We start from the raw sequence: 23,065 nt of genomic DNA, 5'->3' as shown, positions 1-23,065 counted from the left end.
AAGTAGCAACACCTAGACAACACCCAGGCTTCCACAAATGATTGGCTGTTCTCGGCAATGACTGCCTTCAACGCAAGTGCCTGACTAGCTCCCCTTGACATTCAATGACATTACCATTGCTGAATTCTTACCATCAAAGTTCTGGAGATTACTGTAATCAGAAGCTTAATTGGATCAAGTTAAGATCATAATACTGGTGCCAAAAGAGCAGATCAAAATCTGGGCATTTGAGCAAATTACCTGACTCCCTAAAGCCAACATAGAAGAAAAGTGCTGAAGCTCCTTATTTAGTAGTGCCGTGGGAGAGACTTACATGGGCTGTAATGTAGTAGAAAGTGAGGACTGCAGATTCTGGAGATCAGAGTTGTGAGTGTGGTGCTGGAAAAGCACAGCAGGTGAGGCAGCATCCGAGGACAGGCGAATCGACGTTTCGGGCATAAGCCCGATGAAGGGCTTATTCCTGAAATGTCGATTCGCCTGCTCCTATGGGTTGTAATGTGTTAAAATGCATTTTGCCAGGTCAATTAGGGATCAACAATAATCACATTCCATTAATTAATTTGTGAAAAAGAAGTATTGTCATCACCTCTAGTTTGCAGTCTTTGTTCCCAGCCCATATCCCATAGTCAGTATCCGTCTTGATTTCCTTTCAGTAATCCAACACTGTCACAACACACCCATTTTGCAACCCCATTTTCTCTTTTTATTGAGATCAAATCATGTTGCAATACTCTGTTTTCAGGACTGCAGAACTTAAATCCTTCTTGTCACTTAGTGTTTCCTACCGGCTATAAAGCTCAACCTTTAAAACTTAATTTTTTGCATTTTCTAATGGTTTTTGATTGACTTCAACTTTGCTGTCTTTTAAAAATCTTGCTGCTGTGCTGCAAAGTGGAACTTCACCCTTCAACGAGGTTTCTTTCTAATGAAAAAGGAAAACTACTTGCATAGACAGATACTTTAAATGAGATGCAGTCAATTAGTGAGCTGATGTGAACAAATTGTTGAGTTCTCATTTAAAACTGAATTGTATTTAAATTCCTTCTGTGTAATGTTAAGGTTTATCATCATTTTGTAGCTGCAGTAAATATTATTTTATCCCAGTTGTTTTTGCAGTACCACCTATTCTTTAAAGTGTGTTGCTGTTAAGCTGTGAAGTGACTCTACGCCATTCAAACCTTTGGGATGTAGGTTTGAAGATAATACAGTTTTAAACTACTACATAATGTTTGATTTCTTTTTGTATTTCAATATTTATGTCAGAACCAGAGTAATAATCAAGCAATTATATCTGAGTCAATCTGTTGGTTATTTTGTTTAATCTCTGTTAGGTCTAGTTGATCCAAAGATGTTTTATTTTTCTATTTTCAATAACTGAGCAAATTCTCGTATTGAGCACATAAATGAAAACAACAGTAGTAGACTTGCCAACATTTAAGGGCATTTAAATGGTTCTTGGATAAACATATGGACGAAAATGAAATAGTTTAGATTGATGGGCTTCAGATTGGTTTCACAGGTCAGTGCAAAATAGAGGCAAAAGGGCTTGTAATGTGCTGTAATGTTCTATGTTCTAATGTTTTTGGGAGCTGGAAGTGTACAAGTTGCAACCTGCAATATGTCTGGATGTCTTTGGTGCTGGAAGTGCAGAATTTGTAACCAGCAATATGTATGGATGAATCTCAGTTAGTTTGAACAATTAAGTGTTGCAAAACTGTCAAGCTTAAATGTTTATTTGTTCATGGCATGTACGAGCAGGGCTAGAATTTATTACATTCTTAATTGTCTTGCAAATGTGGTGGTGAGCTGCCTTGTGTTGCAGTTTATCTGGTGGAAGTTATTACAGTGTGGTGTTAGGGAGTGTTCCAGGACTTTGACCAAACAACAGTGAAGAAAAGGCAATATATTTATGAGCCAGGATCATATGTGATTTGGAGGGAAAACTGGCAAATGTTGGTCTTCTCAGGCATTTGCTACTTTGGTGTCATGAAATTGTATAGGGTACTTGTGAAGTGGAAGGCAAGAAGCTAGAATTTGTTTGTAAAAAGGATAGGAAGTGTGTGTGGTCCCTTTAAGATGTATTTTTCAAAGCTTGGAGATTTTAAAATAAGTCTGTAAGCTGCTGTAGACATACACACAATTTTAAATTGGAAATGTGTAACAATTGGCTGTGTGATTGGAAAATCTTAGGCTTGTTTTGATGTTAAAGCAAACAGCTTGAGTATTAGCCGATTAATTTTAACCAGGCCCCAGATATCAAAACCCAATTAAATTTATATCTGATGGTTTTCACTATCTTACACCAATTTGGTTTGTAAGAGAATTGTTCTATCATCATTGGTATTAAGAAGGGGGCAATTACACAGAGGAGAGAGCACACCCACCATCTGAGAAAAACATCTCGCGCTCTCAGAAATCTCCATGCTCTTTTTTTTTTGGAAAAACAAAAGCTCCACCTATTCATAAAGATGCACAGCACTCTTAGAAAATATTCCTGACACCAAACTTCATTGGAGAGAGGTGTTCAGTAAGAAGAAATTATCTAAGTAACAAGAAATATCTCTATCAATAGGATCAGCAGAAGAAAGGCTGGACAGACAGAGGGAAAGGCAGAGCATTCCAGAAGACACATTATATGTGAAGTTTGAGAGGCTTTGTTTTAATTTATTACTTGGATTTATATGTGGGACTTGAGTTTATTGATGCAGCATATATGCCAGTAGAATTTAGTTCTGTTAGGAAATAGTTAGTAATTAGGGGGCAATTGTGTGATTTGCTGGTAATTTTGTTAATTTGTTCACTGTTAGAGTTGAATAAATAAATTGTTATTTATTGCTTATGAAGTCAGTATCAGGGATTCTTTTTATTTCACCACTCTTTTAACAGATTATGAGGGGCAAGGTGAGCTTCTCTGAGTGTTTCAGGTTTAATTATTAGAAGAGAATCTCTACTGCTGTCATAACAGATTGGGGCTTGTGTTTGGCTTAATTATCAGAGGGGTTTGACCTTTTGTCACACTAGTTCTATTAGGTGGTAGAAGTTGTTGCTTTGAAAGGTGCTGTTGGACGAGTTATGAATTGTTCCTGTGTATGTTTTAGATAATAGTGTTGCCGTACTGTGTCAGGAACAGAATCAGTTCTCAAATGGCCTTGGCTGGTGTTGAGCATTTTGAGTGTTGAATGAAGGGCATTTGTCTTAACATGAAATGTACTCCATGCAACTTGAGACTTGAAGTAGACTGGCTTTGGGTGAGTTTTCTATCATAGAATTCTGTGCCTCTGACCCACTCTTGTAGCTGCAATAATTATAGGCTGCATTTGCTGACACTGAGGAGCATGTGTAGTATTGTCCAGGGCGGTGATTTTAGCTCATGAATGGTTTCTTTGGAGATCAGGCACTGGCTAGAGTTGGGGGGGTGGGTTGGGAATGGGAATGGGAGGAGGGGTCTTGGAGGTCGGGGAGGGAGGAGAAAGGGAGAAGCCTCTTAAATTTCCCCCCATCCAGGCCAGGTTTTGTCTCCTCCCTCCTCTCCAAACCCCTTCTCTCCCCCCCCCCCCCCCCCCCCCCCCCCCCAATCTCTTATGATCTGCCATTCTCTGGGGGGTCTTTTCTGCCACTGAACCCTATTTCCGTCTTGTGGCTATTCTGTGCACAATGTGGTGTACATTTTGGGCATGACACAACAATGCGTGCATGCATGGTTCCAAGTGAGCAAGCAGGCTCAGTTGTCACTCAGTTTTGGTGTGAGCACCTACTGTCATATTTATGTGGCAGGTCCAGTTGTTAATGGTGTAATGTTGAATATCAAGATGGTTGGATTCTCTCCTGTTTGGGATTGTTATTGTCTGAAACTTGAATGACATGAATGTTACTTCTTATCAGCCCAACTGCATCTTGCTGCACTTGAGCTGTTTCTGTATCTGAGGAATTGCAAATGGTGTTGAATAATGTGGAAATGATCTGTCAACAGCACACTTTTGAGTTCATGATTGAGGGCAAGTACTGTAGTTGATAAAGCAGCTGAGGATGATTTAGTCTAGAATAGTCTCCTGAGTGAGTGACTTCTAATGGTGCACTGGTAGTGCACCATAACTGTAAGTCTGGAAGCCTGGGTTCAAGTCCTATCTGCTTCAGAAGTGGGTGGAATTAACTCTGAACAAATTGATTAGAAAATATCTATCCTGAGTGAGTGAGGGCTGTTGTATTGCAGTGGATGTGTTCCGACCTCTGAACCAGGAGACCAAGATTCAAATCCTACCTACTAAAGAGGTGTGTCATAATCTCTCTGAACAGATTATTTTCTTCTAATCAATGTCTTGAGTGAGTTAGGGCTCTTGTAGTAGAGTGGTAATCTCTGAGCCAGAAGACCCGGATTCCAATTCCACCTGATCCAGAAGTGTGATGTAATACATCTGAATAGGTTGATTAAAATAACTATTCTGAGGGAGTTAGAGGGCTCTTGTGGCACAGTGGTCTGTCTCCACCTCTGAACTAGGACGTCCTGAGATAGGAGGTTCAGATTCATGTCCAACCTGTTAAAGTACAGATTTGAGACGGCCCAGAGAATTCCTTGTGGACTCAGACCTGTAAAACCTCTCTCTAGGTTCATCCTGGAAATCGTACTCTTTAGAAGTCTGAAATAAAAACCTCTTACAGCTTAGTTTAATTTTAATCATCCCCGTTATTCACGAATAGCATCACTGTTACAACATAACACTGATACCTATAAGCTAAACTAACTAGGTTTTAATAACCTAGGAGAGTAGGGTACCAGCTCTTCACGTGCCCCAGCAGGCTACTCCGATATACTGATACAAAGTGGCTTCCTTTATACAAAGGTTGACAAAAACCTTGCATGTTCATAATTAGATAACAGTGAAAGACAATAATTCGTAAGGAAGAAAAGTTAATTGACAGGTCTGTGTATGCTTGTCTAATTATTCCTACAGGCCCTAAGCCATTCATCAAGTTGGAAAAATATACCCAGCCAAGTTAGGCTCTGCTAGCGAGATAAACTCCTATCAGAAGGAGGTACCAGTCTGAGTTAATTGGAGAGTTCATAAGGTAACCTTGCACAGCTCACATGTCAGATACAATTGTTTTAGCAAGGAGGGCAAACTTTTGATTATAAAATGGTTTCCTGACACATTGTGCCAGAATCTCTTCAATGTTAGGCTTTGAATAATTTCTAAGCTAGGAGCAGACTCCTGCTTTTCAAGCACTGAATCATTCTGTACCTGAGGCTAAGATGTTGCCGTAAGGTTGCATTTAAACTGATTCATTAGTCTTTGAATTAAACATGCTTTCTTCTCAGAGTTGTGGTTCAAATCCAAATAAGACATAACATCTGATTCGTTAGAATTGACAGTGGGGCAGTCTGTAGAGTGGTCTGCAAGAACAGCAAGTAAGTTAAAGCTGCATCAATATTACCTTTTACAGAGTTGGTATTTAATAACCGGTAATGGCTACTCAATATTATCATAAAGTCCCAAAATGCAATTAAATTCAATTCCTACTGGCTCCAACAACCTTAGCACCAAAATGGTCTCTCTCTCTCTCTCTCTCTCTCTCTCTCTCTCTCTCGTGTCCTTTTGAATTCTCAAGTCAGGGTCTTGTAACAGCAAAGATGTTTTTCTCTCTATGACTGTCCTGCTTGCAAGGGGTAATAAAAATCCATTATAATTGACAGGACATGACCGTTAATTACAAGGCTTTTGATAGTACAGAGTTATGTTTCAGGGTCAGAATCAAACACTGTCTTAATTTCGTAAGGGAACGGCTGTGAATGTTATCACTTGGTGTCCTGTTCACACAGATTCACTAATGCTAAGGCAAATGTTCATAATTGCCTTACAGCATCCTGTTATCACTTGGTGAGCACAGGTGTCCCTATCTTCTGCATCCCATGAGTTCCCCCCCTTTTTCTGAGCCTTCGTGCCTATCTATTTTCTAGTGCAGTAAATGTGTTCTATAATTCAGCATTACATTTTAGTCTAAATGCTTAAAGACAAGTATTAAGGCCATAGACTTTCTCAAACCTGCTTTGGAGTTGTGTGATAACCTTTCCTAATGTGATTTTAAAAGTTTCAATGCTGAGGAAGTTTAGGGTTTTTGTGCAGTGATACTGTCGCTACCCCTGGGCCATGGTGGAGTTGAGTGCTGTCTGCTGTAGAGAAGTATCATAACATGTCTGAGCAGGTTGATTCAAAAACATCTTTTTAAGGGTGTCCTTAAGTAGTCTCGTAGAGGTGAGATGATTTGTCCTCAGCAACCACCATCCTATTTCTTTGTGTCAGGTATGACATCAATCACATAAGTGGATTCAACACCAAAATCAGATCAATCGTGATCATGCTGAATGTGGATAAAGCTTAAGAGGCTGTGTGTCCTACTCTATGATATCCTCCTTAATGGTACAAAATTACAATGAATAAGTACTAAACATCTAAATAGTTCCTTGTGCATAGCCCTATATTGCATTAAATGTTGCTGATGCATTTTTGCACTTCAGTCACTGGCAATGAGTTGACATGATCAGAGCCTGTTTCTCAGGATGAATTCAAATATTTAACAGCCTTTAGTATGCATCAAACTGAATGGATTTTGAATGGTGAGTAAAGATTGAATTAGGGAGGGTAATACACAAGAATGACAAAATCAAAGTTTCTTTCAAATTAAAAGTACATTAAGAACTGTTGTAGATTCATGGATTAAGAAATGGATTATGTAGTTCCTTATCAGAAAGAAAGAATACAGAACAAAGTTTGGTGTAAAATGCATTTTTTATTTCTACACAATCAAATTTTGTAAATGTAGCTGGAATAATATGTAATGTTCAGTTAAGCTGCTCTGGCATTAAAATATCCGAAATGTTATGGAAGAATTCTACATAAACGTTCTACACAACAGCTTTGTCTTTTTAGAATTTTACAAGTAGTCAATGAGAGCATGTTGAATTTTCCCTGAAATAATATGATCAATAGAATGCACACTGTATACATTGTGTGGCAGGGCGAGCATATCTCCACATATTACTTTTGATTCAAGCTGCCTTACAATTATATTACAGCTGAGACAAGACCATTAGGATATTCTATGGAGCATGTTTAAGCTGACAGAATTCACCTGTTAAAACATTTCAATTTTCTTTTTACTAATGAATAAAATTTAATGATATCCCAATGTAGTTGTTTTAAATTGCTGTCCAAATTATTTAAAGGGATTATAGTAAGTTTGACTATAAATCAGTGTATTTATTTTATGTGCCTGGAATGTAATATTGTACATGAGATGACAACATGATGGGTGTGTTGCTGGACTAGTAATCCAGAGCCCCAGTCAAATGATCTGAAAACATAAGAAATAGGAGTAGGCCATCTGGCACTCTGCCATTCAATAAGATCATGACTGATCTTTTTGTGGCCTCAGCTCCACGTAGCCGCCCTCTCCCCATAGCTCTTAATTCCTTTATCTATCTTAGCTTTAAAAACATTCAATGAGGAAGCCTCAACTACTTCACTGGGCATTAAATTCCACAGATTCACAATCCTCTGGGTGAAGAAGTTCTTTAATTCAGTTCTTAATTTTGGGACTATGCCCTCTTGTCCTGGTTTCACCTGCCAGTGGAAACAACCCCTCTACTTTTATCTATTCCCTTTTTAATTTTATATGTTTTTATAAAATCCCCCCTCATCTAAATTCAAATGAATATAATCCCAGTCTACTTCATCTGTCCTAATAAGCCAACCCCTTCAACTCAGTAATTAACCTAGTGAACCTCTACTGCACTACTTCTAGTGCCAATATATCCTTTTTCAAGTAAGGAGATCAAAACTGCGTGCAGTACTCCAGTTGTGGCCTCACCAGCATCTTGTACGGCTGCAACATAACCTCCCTGTTTTTAAACTCAATCCTTTTAGCAATGAAGAACAAAATTCCATTTACCTTTTTAATTACCTGTTGCACCTACAGACCAATCTTCTGTGATTCATGCACAAGGACACCTAGGTCCCTCTGCACTGTAGCATGCTGCAATTTTTTACCATTCAAGTAATAGTCCTTTTTACTGTTATTCCTATCAAAATGGATGACTTCACATTTATTAACATTGTATTCTATCTGCCAGACCTTTGCTCACTCACTTAAACTATCTATGTCCCTCTGCAAATTTTCACAGTCCTCTTAATGTCATCAGCTAACTTTGACGTAGTACACGTGGTACCCAGCCCCAAATCATCCATGAAAGTAGTGAATAATTGTGGTCCCAATACTGATCCCTGAGGCACACCACTAGTTACTGATTGCCAACAAGAAAGGCACTCTTTTATTCCCACTGTTTGCTTCCTCTATCCATGCAAATACATTACCTGTAATGCCATGCATCTTTATCTTCAGCAGCAGCCTTTTGTGCAGCTCCTTGTTAAATGCCTTTTGGAAATCTAGATACACCACATCTACTGGGTCCCCTGTTTCCACAATAATGTCTTTATAGAATTCCACCTGCCTTTCATGAAAGCATGCTGCATTTGCCCAACGGGACAATTTCTATCTAGATGTCTTACTAATTCTTCCTTGATTATAGATTCAAGCATCTTCCCCACCACAAAGGTTAAGCCAACCATCTATAATTCTACATTCTCTATTTAAACAGTGGCATCACATTTGCTGTTTTCCAAACTGTTGGAACTGCCTCAGAGTCCAGTGAATTTTGGAAAATTACCGCAAGTGCATTTGTTATTCCTCCTGCCATCTCATTTAGTACCCTGGGATGCATTGCATCAGGGCTAGGAGACTTAGAGTCATAGTCATAGAGATGTACAGCATGGAAACAGACCCTTCGGTCCCACCTGCTCCATGAGCTTGCTCAGTACTACCTGTTCCATGAGAATGGTTGTTTCCAGGTCCTCAGCTACCTTCACCTCTTTATCAATTACTGGCAGGTTATTCACAGCCATCCACCTTGAAGGCTGACACAAAATGTGTGTTCAATGCCTTGGCCATTTCCTCATATCTCATTACTAAATTCCCCTTCTCATCCTGCCTCTCTTTTGTTTTATATATATTTATAGAAGCACTTGCTACCTGTCTTTATATTCTGAGCTAGTTTACTCTCATAATCTAACTTTCTTTATAGTTTTTGCTGTTGGCCTTTAAAGTTTCCCCAACTTTCTAGTTTCCCACTGGTCTTTGCCACTTTGTATACCTTCTCTTTAATTTGGTAGCCTGCCTTATTTCCTTGGACACCCATTGCAGATTACCCCTTTTATACAGTCATTCCTTTTCACTGATATATACTTTTGCTAAGTATTTGGAAGAATTGCTTTGAAAATCTTCCACTGTTGGTCAGTTGTCCCACCATAAAGTCTTTGCTTCGTGTCTGACTTAGCCAACTCCTCCATCATCCTATTGTAGTCTCCTTTGTTTAAGCTCAGGGCCCTAGTATTGGATTTTATCTTTGCTCCTTCCGTCTGTATTCTAAATTCAGCCATACTGTCATTGTGCTTTCCAAGAGGATCCAAAACTATGGGATCATTAATTATTCCTGTCTCATTACACAGGACCAGATCTCTGATAGCTTGTTCCCTGGTCAGTTCCATGACGTACTGTTCAAGGAAACTATCATGAATACATTCAGTGAACTTATCCTCAAGGCTATCCTGTCTGACATGCAGATTAAAGTCCCCCATGATAATTGCTGTGCTATTTTTATAGGGATAAGTTATTTCTTTGCTTATTGCCCGCACCAGATATTATTATTTAGTGGCCAATAGACTGTGCCTGTCATTGACTTTTTCTTCTTAGAGTTTCTCATAACCACGCAAATGGATTCAACATGGATTCAAATCCTACTAGTACAACTGGTGGAATTTAAATTTACAAGTCTGGATTATAAAGCTTATCTTTGCGACTATGACAAACGTCATGAATTGTCGTATAAACAAATTTGGTTTATTAATGCCCTTGGGGAAAGAAATTTGCCATCTTTACTGGTCTGGCTTGTATGACTCCAGATCCACAGCAATATGCTTTATTCCTAAATGCTGTCTGATGTAGTTGAGTAAGCCAGTTTGTTCAAAGACAAATGGGGTTGGGTATCAAGTGTTGGCCTTACCTGAAATGCCCATGCTCCATTAAAGAAATTCTTAAAAAATTAATACTGAAAGATATAAGCTTAAATTAATACTGAAAGATGTAAGTTTTGAGTATTTTGATAAACTTCTGACGTTGCAAGGAATGACAGTTTAAAAAAAAATTAAAGGTTCTTTTTCTGAATGTGTGGAAACATTCACAATAAGTTAGACAATACAGCAAGAGATTGTGGATTAGATTTTAAACATTTTAGAGACATGAACACATGTTTATGTTGGGAAATTAATATTTCAGGGTGCTCTATTTCAAGAAAGTAGATAAAATGGCAAAGGAGGAAAAGAAGGCTGACAATAAGAGATGACATCATGAGGTTAGTGAGGATGAATCTTGCCTAAGAAGATTGTGAAGTAGAGTTAGGGAAAATGCTGGTGGGAATAGTTTATAGACTAGCCCTATGTAACAGAGGCAGTGTAAAACTTGTGGAGAAACTTGAATGTTTTATAAACTTGACCAATCAAACTGGAAAGGATGGTCCAGAAGATGGGTGTTTGACAGTCTCCTGAAACAATTCATTTAATGATCTGAAGCTGAGAGATTGAAGTGACCTTTAATTTTAATGTTTTTATTTACTGCATAAACTCATTTCGTACTGATCTGTTCAGCCAATAAACTGATATGGGTTAGTTTTCATTTCGGTCGTTAATTTGAAAGACCATGCAATAATATGCCATGTGTGGGGTTCATGGTGTGGGGCAATTTTATTATGGAGGGTAGAGAACAACTGATAAACAGAATTGAGATAAATGAAACATAAGTGAGCCATTCAGTTAATCTAGCCTGCCCCACCATTCAATAAAATCATGGCTGATGGGACATTTTGCGTTTTACTCACCCATCCCCATAACCCAGTACACCTCTATTAATCGATTTCTACCTTCAACATACTCAAAGGCTGTAGACTCCTGCACCACAGAAGGCTGTGAAAACAAAAGTGCCTTCTGAGTAAAATAATTTTTTCTCCTCTTGGGCCTAGGTAGCATCCGTTTTATTTTGAAATTGCTCCCCCCACCCCAGTTTTAGGTTGTGCAACGAGGGGAAACATTTCACTTGCATCTACCCCGTCTATCCCTTTAAGTAGGTTTTAATGAGATCAGACCTCATTCTTCAAACTTCTAGAGCATATAGGTCCTGTTCCTCTAATCTCTCTTCAGAGGAGAGAGACCATAAGACCACAAACTATAAGAGCAGAATTAGGCCATTTGGTCCCTCTAGTCTGCTTCACCATTTGATCATGGCTGATATGTATCAACACTAATTTCCTGCCTTCTCCCTGTAACCCGTATCCCTTTACTAATCGTGACCCTATTTATCTATACCAATCATGAACCTATCCTTAATGCACTAGATGAATTGGCTTCCACACCCTTCTGCATCCATTCCAGGAACAGAGCTGGTGACCCATCAGTGCATACTCTCTATGGCAATCCTGAGATAAGGAGACGTAGACTGCACACACTATTCCAGATATGGTCTCATCAAGCTTTTACTCAATTGAAGCTAGACTTCACTCCTCCCATACTCTAATCATCTTGGACTTAAAAGCTAGCATTCCATTAGTCTTCCTCAAATCTTTCTGCACCTGCTTATTAGCCTTCGGTGATTTATTGACAAGGATACCTGGGTCCCTTTGCACATCTGCAGTTTTTGACCTTTTACCATTAAATAAGTAGTGTGCACATCTGTTTATTCTAACAAAGTGGATAACCACCTATTTTTACACATCATATTTCATCTTCCATATTCTTTTCACAAACCTTTTCCAAATCCTGCTAAAACCACTTTACATTTTCCACATGCCACGTGTTCCCACTTAGCTTTGTATCATCTGCAAATTTAGAAATAATACATTTGATCCTACCTCAATCATTTATATATTTTGAATATCTGAAACCCAAGCACAGATCCTTGCAGGGCTCCACTAGTCATAGCCTGTCAACATCAGAATAACATTTATTCCTGCTGTGTTTTCTGTTAGCCAATCATTGATTCATGCCAGTACATAACCCATGTGCTGTAATCTTTCTAAACAGTCTCCTGTAAGCGGCTTTATCAAAGTCTTAATATCCAAGTATACTATATTCATCATTTCTCTTTTATCAATTTTGTTAGTGACAACTTTAAAAAATTTGGAAGTTTGTTAAATATGATTTCACATTAGTAAACTCATGCTGACTATGCCCAATCAGATCTTTGCCAACCAAATATCTGCTTATCCCTTTCTTTATAATAGTTTGTAGCATTTATCCTATGACTGATTTAGGGCTGATAGGCTTGTAGTTTGCCATTTTCTATTTAACTTCCTTAAATAGTGGGAGATGACTTTTGCTACTTTCCAATTTATAGGAATCATTTTGAAGTCTAGAATTTTGGATGACAATCACCATTGCATCAAATATCTCTAACTACATCCTTCAGTGCTTTGGGATGAAGACTATCAGAATTTTGGGAATTTATTAGCTTTCAGCCCATTAATTTCTCAAGTACATCATCTCACGAATCCTAGTTTCCAAGAATTTCTCGCTCTCCTTAACCACTTGGATATCTACTTCCAGGAGAGTTCTTGCATCTTCCTCTGTGAAAACTGATGCAAACCAATCATTTAGCTTGTCTGCCATTTCTCTGTTCCCCATTGTAAATATTCCTGACTCAGCCTCTAATGGATCCACATTTGTTTTTGCCAGATGTTGCCTTTTCACATGCCTATCAAAGCCTTTGGAGTACGTTTTTGTTATTTGCTAAATTGCATTCATTTTTCGTTTCCCCATCCTTTTCAGTTTCTCAGCTGCTTCTTTGTTGTATTCTACAAACCTCCCAGTCCTCTCCAATTGCTGCTATTTCTGGCAACTGTGCAGGCCTTTTCTTTTAATATTATGCAAAAACCAGGAACTTACTTTGTTAGCCATAGTTGATTGACTGCTTTTGAATTTTCACATCTTGAAGGAGTATATAGTTGCTGTATACCAGTGGCATGGAACTTCCTAGATAGACAATCATACTTATTACCAGTGATTGCTGACAGCAACAGTAGTTGCTGTATGTCATTACAATAGCACTTCAAAGACTATCCATTGCTTATGTGCAGTTCTTTAAAATATATTTTCCAATTTACCTCAGCTATTTTGTACCTCGTGCCTTCATAATTTCTCTTATTCAAATCCTTGCTTCAAAATGAACTACCTTACCTTCTGGTCACTAAAGATTCTTTTATAACAAGTTTCCCAATTAGCCTTTTTTCATTACATATCACAAAATCTGAAATAATACGTCCTTGAGTTGCTCCTCAAATGTACTCTTGTGGAAAACCACCTCTAACACACTCCATAATTTCTTCCCTCGCAACTTTAATGCTCAATTGGTTTACCTGGTTTGTACAAAAATTGAAGTCACTGACGATAATTGTGTTACCCATGCCACATTCTCCCTTCATATAATTAATACTATGCTCTACACTACCAAACCTGTTCGGTGGAGAAGTGAGGACTGCAGATGCTGAAGATCAGAGTTGAGAGTGTGTTGTTGGAAAAGCACAGCATGTCAGGCAGCATCCAAGGAGCAGAAGAATCAACATTTCAGGCATAAGCCCTTCATCAGGAAATCATCTCCCCTGTGCTAGTTTCCTAGAACTTCTCATTCTGTTTGTTCCTTTTAAATAACTGCAGCCAAGGTCTGCTGCCCGTTGGTGTTTCTTAGCTCCACCGAAACAAATTTCATATTGTTCTTCCAATCTAAGATCCTCCCTTACTAATGTAATGACCCCAACCCTGTTATCAGCGCACTTCCACCTTCTTTTCCTCACTGTCTATCTTCCTAAATGCTGAATATTCAGTTCCTAGCCCTTGTCACCATGCAGCCATTTTGATGTAATGGTAATTAGATCGTGCCATTGTATTTTCATTTGTGCTTGTAGTTAATTTTCCTTGTGGTTGCTGCATGCATTCAGGTAAAGTGCCTTTAACTATGGGCGGCACGGTGGCACAGTGGTTAGCACTACTGCCTCACAGCGCCAGAGACCCAGGTTCAATTCCTGCCTCAGGCGACTGACTGTGTGGAGTTTGCACATTCTCCCCGTGTCTGCGTGAGTTTCCTCCGGGTGCTCCGGTTTCCTCCCACAGTCCAAAGATGTGCAGGTCAGGTGAATTGGCCATGCTAAATTGCCCGTAGTGTTAGGTAAGGGGTAGATGTAGGGGTATGGGTGGGTTGCGCTTCGGCGGGGCTGTGTGGACTTGTTGGGCCAAAGGGCCTGTTTCCACACTGTAAGTAATCTAATCTAATCTAAACTATGTCTTTCTGATATCTTTTTGACTTTCTGTTGCTAATTTTATTTCCTTCCAATTTGGGTTACTCCTGAGCTTCACATCAGGCTGACAAGCCAGTTTAAGCTCACTCTAACAGCACTAGCAAATATCCCACTGAGGATATCTATCCCAGTCCCATTAAGATGTAACCTATCCAGTTTTTATAGGTCCTACCTGATAATAAGTAGGTAGGAAAGCAAGTTGTGAGAATGTTAGAATTTGTTAAAGGGTATAGATAGGTTCAGTGAATGGCAAAGATTGGCAGACAGTACAAAATATGGCAAGAGGAGAGGAAAACAAATGAAATGCAGAATGTTATTTGCAATCCCTACAGTGTGGAAATAGGCTCTTCAGCCCAACAAGTCTACACTGACCCTCCAAGGAGTATCTCATCCAAACCCATTCCCCTACATTTTAGCTTTCATGCATGAATCACAAAATGTTAGCTTACAGATACTTTGATTGCAAATTGTGTTGTTTTTTTAATTGCAAGATCAGTGAAGTATAAAAGTATGTAAAATATGCTACAACTACAGGCCATTAGTGAGATCACATCAAGGGTGCTGTGTATGGTTTGGTCTGTTTGAGGGGGAGTATAATTGCATTGGAAGGAGTTCAGAGTAGGTTCGCTAGGCTGACTCCTGGGATGAGGAGAATCTGAGGAAAGGTTGAAGCTATGCTCACTGGAGTTGAGAAGAATGAGAGGTGATCTGAATGAAACACAAAATTCTGAAGAGGTTTGTGCTGACTAAATGCTTTCAATCATAGGAGAATCTAGAACGGAGACCATGTTTAAAAATAAATGAGGTTTCCCATTTAAGAATAAGAAGAATACCTTCAGTTTGGTCTAGTCTTACACTACCTTACCATAGAGCACTGGAGCTGGGCCACTGGAATGTATTCAGTGCTGAGTGGATGTATTTTTGATGATCAAGAAAGTTGAGGGTTACCGAGAAGCAGGCAGAAAAATGGAGTGAAGCCCATACTTGGACCTACTAGCATCTTTATTGGTAGAGCAGTCTTCTCTTGTTCTTATTTCGTATGCTTTTATTTATTGTCGGTAATGTTACAATGCCCTTTTCACATGTGCTGCACAGTCAAGCATATATAATTTGAAATTGTACAGCTTGTTTTCAACTCCAAAACTGAGTTAGTTAAGTGGTATTATAGGGTTTTGATGGCTATTTTGGGCATGATGCAGGCACCTTAGAAAGCTAAAAGGGTCAATCCTTGCATTTTGTAATTCTAGACATACAAATAACATATCAGCATTCTGAAGATGAGTTACTGCACTCAGTGTTAACTCTGCTTGCTTTCCACAGATGCTATCAGACCTGCTGAGTTTCTTCAGCAATTTAATTTTGTTTGATTTCCACCGTTCCCATTTCTTTAGTTTAGTTTAGAAATGTATCTTGATATATCTGATGTTCTCAAGACCTACACTGGAACAAAATTGTGGCAGCTGGTGGAATTTAAATTGAATTAATAATTTTAGAAATTGAAAGCCAGTTTTCAAGATCAGTAGTTACTATCATCGTTGGTTGTAAAACTCATCTGTCCTTTAGGGAAGGAAATCTGCTATCTTCACTAATCTGGCCTACGTGTAATTCCAGGTCCACAGTAAAATGGTTGACTACTTAACTGCCATAAGCTAGTAGACCACTTGACTCAATATGTGGTTGGGCATTGGCAACAAATGCTAACCTTACCAGTGATGCATCCTATAAAAGAATAAAGGAAAATAAACTGCAGACAAAAGTACCGATTGCTCAGTAGTAAGGGAAAGGTTAAGAACCTAAAAATAATTTATGGTATATTCTTCACCGTGTTGCAGAGGAAAAGACTGTAATGTCAAAATTGGGACTTATTTGTAAAATCAATGAAAATCAGCAATTTATTGTTTCTAATAAATGACTCTGCAGATGAATGACACCTTGATAAATTATTCCACTTGACTCGATTGTTTACCTTCATTGGTAACAATTGCTATAATTGGTTTTATCAGTGAAATTTAGTATCCCTAAGATGAGTGCTTGGTTTAGGAGAAAGATCTCAGGTTATTTAAAGCAGTTATCAGAGTTTATGAAACTCCTCTCAAGACCTACTGTATGGAGTGGAAGCTGATCAGTTTATCAAGATTTTGTTCATTACAATCTTAATTAAGTTGCAATTTGTATCACAATATTAGTTAAATAGCTTAAGCCTATGAGCACAGAAAGGAATATATGGTCTAGCCACATAGAAAAAGAGCATTGTTGGACACTGAATGTAATTCTGATTTGGAAGGAAAGCTCAAATAATACTCTAATAGACATGGTTATAGGCTCTGCTTGATTAGATTAGATTATTAGATTCGATTACTTACAGTGTGGAAACGGGCACTTCGGCCCAACAAGTCCACACCGACCCTCCGAAGAACAACTTATCCAGACCCATTCCCCTAATTTACCCCTTCACCTGACACTTCGGGCAATTTAGCATGGTCAATTCATCTAACCTGCACATCTTTGGACTGTGGGAGGAAACCGGAGCACCCGGAGGAAACCCACACAGACACTGGGAGAATGTGCAAATACCACACAGACCATTGCCTAAGGTGGGAACTGAACCCAGGTCTCTGGCGCTATGAGGCAGCAGTGTTAACCATTGTGCCACCGTGCCGCCCACAGATGTAGCAGGTGATTAGCTCACATTACTTTATTATCCTCAATATTAAAACTAGTTTTGTATTAAAGACTGAGTTTAATAAGGTTGTATTCATGCATCTCCTTGTCTGACTTAGTATTAACCCTGGCAAATATGATTTAACTATACCACTCCTATACTTCTGAAACTGATTTGAACTGATTTAGAACACTTAAAAGGCAAACCAACCTGGGTGTCATATAAAATTATGCCGATATAATTGGTAATACCATCATCTATGTTTGTATGTAAGGGATGTTGTTCAAGGTGGAAGTGCTGCAGAGCAATTAGCTGGATATTTTATGACTAAATGTGTGTTCTGTTGAAGATCTCTTGTACAGTCAGTTCTGCTGTAACACGATCGATGAATAGGGGAATGCTTCTTCTAAAACGTGAAATGTATAATGTGTGTTGGCTATAATGCGATATATCGCCAGCATTTTGTTATTTTTATAGTGCGTTTTTTATATGTCGTGGGGTCGCACAGGAACACAACTAGTATTATTGAAGAACTGGCTGTATATGGTACAGGATTTATCAATGAAATATCTTATTTTTGTTTTAATATCAGGGGTAAAGTTAAGAGCCAATTCTACTATCAATATGACAACAAATTGGTCTTTTTTGGTCTTTTTTTGGTAAGTACTCATGAAAACAAGATTTTACTGCCTTGCATGAACCACTTCAATATGGTGTTTCTTAATTTGGACAATTGAAAGGATGCTGTCTCATTTTTAATGTAATGCAGTGTTCATTACAAGTGAATTGTAAAGCTGGGAAATAAGGAGACTAGTGAGTTTTGAGGAGATTTGTAGCTCAGGTTGAGGTTCTGCATGTAGGTTTGTTTGCTGAGCTGGAAGGTTCATTTTCAGATGTTTCGTCACCATAACAGATAACTTCATCAGTGAGCATCCAGATGAAGCACTGGTGGTATGGCCTGCTTTTTTATGTGTTTAGGTTTCCTTGCATTGGTGATGTAATTTCCTGTTCTTTCTCTCAGGGGATGGTAAATATGATCCAAGTCAATGTGTTTGTTGATTGAGTTCCAGTTGGAATGCCATGCTTCTCGGAATTCTCGCATGTGTTTCTGTTTGGCTTGTCCTAGGATGAATGTGTTGTCCCAGTCGAAGTGGTGTCCTTCCTCATCTGTATGTAAAGATATTAGTCAGAGTGGGTCATGTCTTTTTGTGGCTAGTTGATATTCATGTATCCAGGTGGCTAGTTTTCTGCCTATTTGTCCAATGTAATGTTTGTTACAGTTCTTGCAAGGTATTTTGTAAATGATATAGTTTTGCTTGTTGTCTGTATAGGGTCTTTTAAGTTCATTAGCTGCTGCTTTAGTGTATTGGTGGATTTGTGGACTACCATGATGCCAAGGGATCTGAATAATCTGGCAGTCATTTCCAAGATGTTTTTGATGTAGGGGAGAGTGGCTAGGATTGTTGGACGTGTTTTGTCTGCTTGTTGCTGAGAAATTGGCGGACTGTGTTCAATACAGGAGACTGTCAAAGATGGGCATCGTGTTTTAAGCTCAGGAATGTCCAGATGTTTAGTGTAGAAAAACATGCCAATATGCTTAGAAATCTTCCATTTGTTGTAGATAATGTCGTCCTTGGGTACTATAGCACAGGTGATTCCTAAGAATACTCTGTTTAGGTCCAGAAGTAGTTCCACACTCGCCATTAAATAGTTATGCAGTAATGAGAGCTCTTGCGGTGTAATGGTACTGACCTTAACCTATGAGCCAGAAACTGAATTCAAATTCCACTTGTTCCAGCGATGTATCATAATATCTCTGAACAGATTGATAATTTACAGTAAGTATTAAGGCTGTTATGGTGCAGTGTTAGACCCATGTTTAAGTCCCATCTGCACCAGAGATGTGTAATAATGTCTTTAAGCAGGTTGATTATAAAAACAGTCTGTACTTATTTAGGAGTGTAACACTAAACTATAGCAAGAGAGTGCCCTTTATTACCTGTATTATATGTTATTGAGTGCAGATAACTACATCTTTCGCAAGGTGGATTTAAGCACTTAATGGAATCAGATCAGAGTAAATCCATTTTTTTGCAGTTAGCTAGTCCATGAACAGTGTTAAAATTGACTGTGAATTTTGCTTGATTCAGCTCATATGGAACCATGCTTGAGGAAAATAAATTTACCACCTTATTCATATTGGTGGGGTCGTTCAACTATTCTCAGTTGGTTTACTGATGAGACGAATTCTGGGTTAAATATGATTCTTCCTTTTTTAGGGCTGAGCTTTTTTTTACCAAAAGGAATTGATTTATTAATTGAGTATCTGTGCCTTTCCTGGAGATTTCCCTTTGACTCTTTACCCTGATCAGTGATCTGTCATTAGACCTTCATGTGTAATAGTGAAAGGGCATATCGTCTGTTAATGTGTCCTTAGATTAGATTAGATTAGATTAGATTAGATTAGATTAGATTAGATTAGATTACTTACAGTGTGGAAACAGGCCCTTCGGCCCAACAAGTCCACACCGCCCCGCCGAAGCGTACCCACCCATACCCCTACATCTACATCGACTCCTTACCTAACACTACGGGCAATTTAGCATGGCCAATTCACCTGACCTGCAGGTCTTTGGACTGTGGGAGGAAACCGGAGCACCCGGAGGAAACCCACGCAGACACGGGGAGAACGTGCAAACTCCACACAGAGAATCGCCTGAGGTGGGAATTGAACCCAGGTCTCCGGCGCTGTGAGGCAGCAGTGCTAACCACTGTGCCACCGTGCCGCCCATTTTACTGTCTTGTGTTTCCCTGTTGAATTGCATGTAGGAGCAGCCTCAATTTTAATGAGGAGAAAAGATTGAGATTGAGGAGAAAAGAATATATTAGCTGCTTTCCTTCCTCATAGTTGCTTAAAGGATACTGATATCTTCTTCTTAAAGGATCCTAAACTGTAAGCAGTTGCTGTCCCTCAATTTTCTAGCTTTTTGCCATCTCAAACAAAAAAAAGGCAGAAGCCCTTTTTAGCACCTTGAATTTTCATATGATCATTCAAATGAAGGTGTGTCAAATGACAGGCTATTTTGAAAGAGAAATTGGATGTGGACATTGCTGGCTCAGCCTACATTTATTGTCCATCCCTCATTCCCCTTGAGAAGGTGATGGTGAGCTGCCACTGCCTTAAAGCTATGCAGTCCATGCGGTGTAGGTACATCTTGTGTTGTCAGGAAGGGAGTTCCAGTTTTTAGGTTCAGTGACTGTGAAAGAATGACTGTTATATGTCCAAGTCAAGATGGTGTGTGGATTTGAGGGGAACTTGCAGGTTGTGATGTTCTATTGGATCTACTGCCAAATCATTTTAGGTGTTAGAGTTTTCAGTCCTGGAAAATGCTGTCTGATGAGACTTGTAATTGTGGAATCATTGAGTCATACAGCAAGGAATTGAAAAGTGGGGCCGTGGAAGGTCAGGCAGCATCTGAGGAACAGGAGAGTCGACGTTTCTGGCATAAGCCCTTCATCAGGAATGTCGGCAATGAGGGGGGGGGCTGGGGGGAGGGGAATGCTGAGAGATAAATGGGGGGGATGGGGAAGATGGGAAGGTAGTTTGGAAGGAGATAGGTAGTTGCATGTGGTGGCGATAGGTCAGAGCACAGGATGGAGCGGACAGTTGGGAGAATTCAAGACGGCGGTGCCGAGTTGGAGGATTGGATCTGGGATGAGGTGGGGGAGGGTAGATGAGGAAACTGGTGAAATCCATGTGGTTGGAGGGTCCCAAGGCGGAAGATGAAACGTTCTTCCTCCAGGCATCGGGTGGCTAGGATTTAGTAGTGTAAGAGGACCAGGACTTGCATATCCTTGGCGGAGTGGGAGGGGGAGTTAAAGTGCTCAGCCACAGCGGGTCGCGATTGTTTGGTGTGTGTGTCCCAGAGATGTTCTCTGAAACATTCCGCAAGTGAGCGTCTTGTCTCCCAAATGTAGAAGAGACCATGTTGAGAGCAATGAACACGGTAGATGAGGTATTTGGATGTGCAGGAAAATCTCTGCCGCATATGGAAGGAACCCTTTTAGACCTTAGATGGTAAGGGGGGTGGTGGCGAGGGAAGCTGCTGGAAGTGGAGGGTGGGTTGGTGGGGGGCATGGACCTAACAAGGGAGTTACAGAGGAATGGTCTCTGTGGAATGCTGATTGGGGTGGGCAGGGAAATATATCACTGGTGTTGGGGTCTGACTAGGTGGTGGAAATGGCAGAGGATGATGCATTGTATCTGGAGATTGGTGGAATGGAAAGTGAAGACCATGGGGGTTCTATCCTTGTTGCCATTGGAGGGGTGGGGTGAAAGGGCAGAGGTGCAGAAAGTGGAGGTGGTGTGCTGAAGGGCATTATTGACCACGTGGGAGGGGAAATTGTGGTCCTTGAAATAGGAGGCCATCTGGGGTGTTCTGGAGTGGAATTGCTCCTCCTGGGAGCAACTATGGTGGATGTGGAGGAATTAGGAGTAAGGGATAGCATTTTTACAGTGAGAAGGTGGTGGTGGAGGTTGTGGGAGGAGGTCTAGTCCAGGTAGCTGTGGGAGTTGGTGGGTGTGAAGTTGATATCAGTGTTGAGTAAGTCACCGGAAATGGAGAATTCCAGGAAGGGGAGGGAGGTGTCCGAGGTGGTCCAGGTGAACTTGAGGTCAGAGTGGAAGGTGTTTGTGAAGTTGATGAACTGTTCAACCTCCTTATGGGAGCACAAGGTGGCACCAGTACAGTCATCAAAGTACTGGAGGAGCAGGTGGCAAATAGTGCCAGTGGAACTACGGAAGATGGACTGTTCCATGTATCTGACTAAGTGGCAGGCATAGTTGGGACCCATGCGGGTGCCCATGGCTCCCCCTTTGATCTGAGGAAGTGGGAGCATTCGAAGGGGAAGCTGTTGTGGGTGAGGACCAGTTTAGCCAATCGAATGAGTGTGTCGGTGGAGGGGTACGAGTTGGGTCGGCGGGAGAGGAAGAAACCGAGGGCTTGGAGGCCTTCGCCATGGTGGATAGACATGCACAGGGACTGGATGTCCATGGTGAAGATAAAGCATTGGGGCCCAGGGAAACGAAACTCATGGAGGAGGTGGAGGGTGTGGGTGGTGTCCTGAACATATGTGGGGAGTCCGTAGACCAAGGGGGACAGGATGGTGTCAAGGTATGAAGAGATAGGTTCATTGGGGCAGGATAGTGGGAGATGATGGGTCGACCGGGACAATGAATTTTGTGAATTTTGGGTAAGCGAGAGTAGGTGGTGGCGAATGGCTCCAAGGATGGAACGGGGGATCCAGAAGGAGAACTGTTTCTGGAGGCTTTGGATTTGCTGTAGGTAATGGTTGTCCTGATCAGGTCCAAATTGTGATGGTCTGGATGTAGTCTAGAGTCCATGCAAGATAAATTGGTTGCATAGGAAGATGCTGAGGAAGGAGATGTGGCTGTAATAGTGGGCTTGAGTCTGACGTGGTTTAAGAGCTTCTGGGCAGAAGAGATGACCTGATGGGTACAGTGTGAGAGAGAGAGCGAGACTCATTGAGATCTTTGTGGAGGCAGGAGGAGAATTTCTTCAAGGTGGACATCCTTGAAAAAGGCTTCGCAGTAAGGTTATAACGACTAGGAGAAAGTGACCACGAGTCAGGCAGCTTCCAAGGAACAGGAGAGTCAATGTTTTGGGCATAAGCTCTTCATCAGGAATATGACGGGGGTGAGGCGGCTGAGAGATAAATAGGAGGGGTAGTGGGGCTAGAGGGAATGTAGCTGGGAAGGTGATAGGTAGATGCAGATGGAGGGGGTGATGGTGATAGGTCAGAGTGGAGGGTGGAGCAGATAGGTGGGAAGGAAGCTGGATAGGTGGGAGAGTTCAAGAGGGGGGTGCCGAGTTGGAGGGTTGGATTTAGGATGAGGTGGTGGGAGGGGAGATGAGGAAACTGATTAAATCAATGTT

General features: G+C 40.4%; 1 protein-coding gene across 4 annotated transcripts in view; it reads left to right on the top strand.

The window, feature by feature from the left end:
* fam20b (FAM20B glycosaminoglycan xylosylkinase) overlaps positions 1 to 23,065 on the top strand; it is a 162,279-nt gene that overhangs the window by 4,368 nt on the left and 134,846 nt on the right. For 3 of the 4 annotated variants that reach the window (XM_072573452.1, XM_072573450.1, XM_072573449.1), the window contains one exon: positions 17,701 to 17,767. The exons of the other annotated variant lie outside the window; for it this stretch is intronic. The gene's annotated coding sequence lies outside the window, so the exon portion shown is untranslated. The remainder of the gene's footprint in view (positions 1 to 17,700; positions 17,768 to 23,065) is intronic. 4 annotated transcript variants of the gene reach the window in all.

This window comes from Chiloscyllium punctatum, chromosome 7 (genome assembly GCF_047496795.1).
Source record: "Chiloscyllium punctatum isolate Juve2018m chromosome 7, sChiPun1.3, whole genome shotgun sequence".
Taxonomy (NCBI): domain Eukaryota; kingdom Metazoa; phylum Chordata; class Chondrichthyes; order Orectolobiformes; family Hemiscylliidae; genus Chiloscyllium; species Chiloscyllium punctatum.
The sequence above is the reverse complement of the archived record's forward strand: the minus strand, read 5'-3'. Positions and strand labels throughout refer to the sequence as shown.